The sequence below is a fragment of the Pyxicephalus adspersus genome, unplaced genomic scaffold, assembly GCF_032062135.1.
Source record: "Pyxicephalus adspersus unplaced genomic scaffold, UCB_Pads_2.0 Sca1619, whole genome shotgun sequence".
In the NCBI taxonomy this organism is placed as follows: Eukaryota; Metazoa; Chordata; class Amphibia; order Anura; family Pyxicephalidae; genus Pyxicephalus; species Pyxicephalus adspersus.
In genome coordinates this window covers 1-5,570 of record NW_027318626.1, presented here as the reverse complement: position 1 = coordinate 5,570, position 5,570 = coordinate 1, and the positions used below count along the sequence as shown (strand labels likewise).

At 38.1% G+C, this 5,570-nt stretch overlaps 1 long non-coding RNA gene across 1 annotated transcript; it reads right to left on the bottom strand.

The window, feature by feature from the left end:
• Positions 1–4,223: 4,223 nt before the first annotated feature.
• On the bottom strand, positions 4,224–5,570 carry LOC140321248 (uncharacterized). Its single transcript, XR_011918871.1, has 2 exons — positions 5,534–5,570; positions 4,224–4,622 (listed from the first exon to the last, which is right to left on the bottom strand). It is a non-coding gene; the product is annotated as an uncharacterized lncRNA (long non-coding RNA).

Here is a 5,570-nt window from a genome sequence, read left to right as displayed (position 1 = left end):
GATTGCGAAGCGTTGAGTGAGCACGAAGCAATAAAAGGCCGTGACAATGACAAAATACTTTTGAGTGGCATAATATAATGCATTCAAGATTCAAGTAACAAAAACTTGTGAAAGTGATTATTAATGAGTGTTCATGTTCATTCCTAGCTTCAAACGTATTGCTCGGATTACTCCTCCTCACTTTCCTGCTGAATCCCGGGAGTAAAATCCAAAACGGGATACGAGCCACACTGATCCATCATGGACTGCAACGAAGACTTTACAGAATAGTGTAAATAAATCCACAGATAAAGTAAATGCTGTAATTGTAGCATTTATGACCCACTGACATCGTGTGCCTTTTTTGTCGAGAGATCCGAGGCTATAAACAGCATGACGGTTAGCAGACTTTATTATTACATTTATACATACTAACCTAAATGTATCAATGCAATCTACAATTGTTAGAAATAAATAATATTATACACACATACATGTGTAGAATTTGTATAAGGGCCCACACACCTTCTTTGCACTGGGGCCTGGACTTTCTCTCGGCAGCCCTGCTGGGGCTCACTGTTGGCTACATCTGTCACTGCTGAAATAGATATATAACCCCTGCAATGCTGAGATGTCTATGTAGACTTAATTTTCGATATCATTTTAAATAATTATTTATAGCAGCATGAGAGTTTGAAATGGGCTCTTACACTTCTACTCCTCCACCCTGGCCAATAATCATAAGAAAGTTAAAAAACTGATGTACATAAAGACCACTGGCTCCCTAAGTGCAGCCCTTTGGTACTTGTAGTATGGTTCTTGGACCCCAGTATTAGGGGATGTAGTTTCTAAAGTGCTGTAATGTTTGTTATCTGTTTTATGCAATGTGTCCCCAGTCTTTGATTGTCTTCTGTTACATGTCCCCTAGACTTGTAGATTGTTTACTTTCTGAAGGTTTTCCGTTTCTGCAGTCTTCTCTAGCATTACATATACTGGATACTCCATGTGACCCTTTGGTAATGGCAGGGCCACAACCGAAGCTCCAGTATTAAGTTGAATGCCACTGGTATACACTGGTATGCCACACTTATATCATGTATTTATTGGCCTTAATTTGGGAAGAACATGGCTAACAATACCAAATGTACAACTTAGTATCCAAATCTGCAGAGACCTTACATTGCTAAACTGCGTTTGCTGGTTTTACCAATGTAGGCAAAAGTAGTTTACTGAAGGGAAAGTTCATAAAAGTTCTACTTTTAAGTTTGTATGATCAGGCAGACCATTATTGCTGGGAGGGAAAGATGTCCCTTCTGCAATATTGTGTATTATCTGCCTGATCGTTTTGAATTTCTGGCAAAAAGTTGATCTGTACATGAGCTGCATTAGCTTTGCTTGCCAGGGAAAACACAACATTCCTGGCTTCCCTTGCGTATGCCAGGATGAATTCCTGCGTGCCTGCATCCATCATCCTGACACAGCCAATCAAGATGGCCTAAGATCATCCAAAAGCAGAAGAGAAGCAAGATGGCGGTGGCTGCCACTTGTATAGAGGCAAACAGAATCCAACTAGGTTTCATTCTGCTTTAAGCAGTACCACACTTGGCACCTTGCCAGCCACTAAGTCACTCTCACCGCCGCACAGGTTCTTATATAGATCTAGCAGTTCTAGTACTGCTCACTGTCGTCACTATTTATTACCTTTATTTATAAGGAGTTGTCACTATATGCATAGCTAAAATGTTTTTTTTTGTTTTTTTTACTCAACATTGAAAAATATAAAATATTAATGCAAAAACAAAACAAACATGTTCTCTGAGTGGCTGTGGTTTGCTGTGTCAAGGACTGGTGCAAGCCCAACTCTTTTCTCCTCACTATAAATCTGTGTTTAAATACAACAGCTAAGGCTGGAATTTACACAGTTCAGAATAAGGACTTGTCCTTGGTGTATGGCTTTGTCTAGTGGTCGCCAATCTTTTTGGTCCAGCCGACCACTAAAATTACCTGACCTGACATGTGCGGGGAGCCAAGTGTTACCCCATAGTGACGTCATGATGGCATAACCCTGCCCACTTCCCATCGTAGATCTGAGCTTGGGACACAGCCCGCCCACTTTTCTGAGCCTGGGATTTGTATGGAGGAGGTGGTCTGCGCCTCTGGCCGGTGAACCCCACCAGCAAGGTCCTTCATCCAACTCCTAACCCCCCTCGGGGGGTGCACTGGCCAGAGCCATATAACTAAAAAAATAGGATTAGCAGAGCTCCATGTCAATGTAAATGTAAATGTGGTACTTATGTGATCCCTGTTATCCCACTGCAGTGCCTATATTATTCTGTACCTTATACAACATTTAAAGTGTTTGGAAACCTAGAACACTGTGTATTGTATCCCCCCCCCCCCCTCAGATTTACTTTTCTCTGTTAAAGGCTTGTTCCAGATTGAATGTGAATAAAAACCTCTTTGTTTCCATATGAAAAGGTTCTATATCTAATGAGAAGGTAGAAAACTTCAATTTTTTTCAGTAAAGTCCAAGGTTGGCCCGCGACTTTGTTTAAGTTCTCAATTTTCACTGTGCATTTCAGTTTGACACCCCTGGTATGAAGTAAATAAGTTTATACAGTAGGATGTATAGTGGATGAGTTTATAGGAAAAGTGTATAGTAGGTAAGTATATAGAATGTATACAATAAGATGTAGTGGGTAGTTATATAGAAAAAGCTATAAAATAGGTGGGTATACAGAAAAAGGTGTATACAGATGCTCCTTGCTTAACCACCCTGGCGTTCTAATTATGTCAGTATTTTTATGTCAAAAGCAGTACATTGTTTTGTGTAGAAATTTGTTGTTTAACCTCCTGGGTGGTTCATTTCTGTCTGGTTTTATATGTCTAAAAGTGGTACATTGTTTTTCATGGAAATTTATTTTACAGTATAAAATAATAGTATGAGTATAATAAAGTTTGAAGTACAAAATCATGGCAAAATAATACATTTAAAAATGTTTCTTTTAAATAAATATTTACTTTTACTATTATATTATATTATATACTAATAGATTCTAATTTCCCACCCAGCCCCGAACGGAACGTCCGCATGCACCAACGTCACCGGGAACGTGGCGACTATAATCGAGTGCAGAGGAAGCCAGCTGGAGGAAGAAAGAAGAGAGGATCACAGAGGATGCCAGTGGATCAGGTAAGCACTTTATTTACTATCTTTTCCCATAGGTTTACCTACCCCGAGTGTGATTTGGGGTTACCGCTTGCAGCATCATTTTTTCTACCTCGAGTGAGTAGAAAAAAAGTAGTAGGTCCCCGGGTTACTGCTGGGGAGGTTAATATTTTAGGCTTGTAATTCTTAGGAATACCTCCCGGGTATAAAAAATTTGAAACACAAATCATAAATTATATTATATTAAATAATTATAAAAAATTTTATAAATAAAATTATTAAAAAAATAAACTTTATTTAAAATTTGTCCAAAACAAGAGTACAATAATAGAATAAACTTTTGGATTTATTATTTATAACTTTATCACTGTGATCAATGTTTTGAAATCAGCTTTTATTAAAATCTGCTTTTAAATTTATTGGCCAAGCCACATCTCCTCACACATCGCATCGATCAAGCGAGGATGTGATGCAGAAGCTGGCCGGGGATTGCTGAGGATGCCCCAGGATCGAGGGGAGCAGGTAGGATTTTTTTTTCCTACCCTGAGTGTGGCTTTTGGTTACCACTTTTGGTATGTAAAATTCATCCCAAGCCACTCTCGGGAATACCGCCAAGGCGGTTAACAAACAAATTCCATTCCTGCAAACAGATCCTTAGGCGAATTCATTGTTAAGAGAGGAGCATAAGAAAAGACCTGGTCTGCACTGCTGTGAGCGTGCAGCGCCTATCAGAGAGAAGATCCAAGGACTGACCATTGGGGAACACTAAAAGGGAGAAGAATAGGCATTTACTCAGATGAATATTAGGAGCTCAGTCTTGATTTGCTGCAATCTTATTTTGGATTTGAAAATGAGAAAGAATTGAGCCAGAGACTAGAGTTTACATTAGATGTATGAAAATGTATGATTAGATATTTGAAAATATATTCAACATATCTGCTGTGTGTTTAGCAGTTGTTGTTTCACAATGTTATAAGAAACAGATACTAGGGAAGGCTCTATGTCATGTTATCTAAAAACTTTTGTAATATTGAGTAACTGAGAATTTTGAAGAAGGAAATGACAACCAACAAAATTGGTTTGATTTTTTTTTATTTTTTAAGAAAACACTTTAAACAGGTTTTTACAGTATTTACAACTGAACGTATGTATGCTGCTTTGCCATCCTAATTTCAAAATGTAGGAAACCACAAGCTGAAACAATTTTCACCTATATCTAAAATATCACTTTTGAATAGACGGTCTCAGTATTTAAAAAATAGTGCTCCTTTTCATTACCTATGGCCGAAATCAGCATAGCTGACATATTCCTTTACTTCAAAAGTAGCTCAACTGAACCACAGAGGTGGTGATGTCATACTATAGTAGGGTTCGGCTGTGCATGAATGCATCCAGGACAACAATGCAGAGAATCATGAATGAACAGGTCACACTCCACACAGAAGACACACTGACACACTGTGCAAATGTAAACCTGTAAAAGATTAAGTGGAAAAAAATAACATTATACACACTTATGATGTCACAAATTGAAAACAAAGTTGCACACAGACTGTAAACCGATATACATAAAAACTAAAGTAGGTCTAAGTACAAGCATTTGCAGGCATTAGATCTAAAATACAACAGACCAATGAACATTTTAAACTAAACATCCGGCAATAAATTCTGTTCTATTTTGCATAATGACAACTTGATGATACCATATTCCATTACAACCATACAAGTTGTTATCTGAAGCTTGGAAAGTTCCCAGACTACTACCATGCAGGTCTGTCTAACCCGTAACTTACAGCTTGTGTGCTTTTACCCAATTAGTAGGTTGAAAATACTCACAAAGTTAGCAAACACTAGTTTCTAAACTTCTAAAACTATGATTTGCACTACAGGCAAAGCACAGCATTTGATAACTAAAGTTAGATCCAAGACTCCAGTGGATCACAAATCAAAGAAAAACAACATATTCAAAAGTTCCCACAACTCTATATTCTATAACCAGGTCACAACATTTCATCTCAGGTGAACATCTAGTGATAATACACCCAGGACATTGAAAACCTGACTAGGTGCAGATCCATAGTAATGCTACGCAAAGTGTGAAATGGCAGTTGTGGAAGGCTGGGGAGAATAGGGAGTTATTATTCCCGATTCAGTATAGATACAAGATCTGCTATCTAGTCCCAGCAAGCCACAGTCATGTTTACAGTGAAATTTTGGGTGGAAACTAGATTACCCATAGAATGTATTGAGAATAAATGGTTAGCATAATAGCCAACAAGCATTGTCATAATGAGGTCAGCAATAGCAGCTCCCATTTCCTAGGGATTGCTAAGTACTTGTACTATTCAATATGGCTACAAATAAAAAACACTTGATGATACTTACTAGTTGATCTTTTATCTCTCCATCACAGCCTCGACAG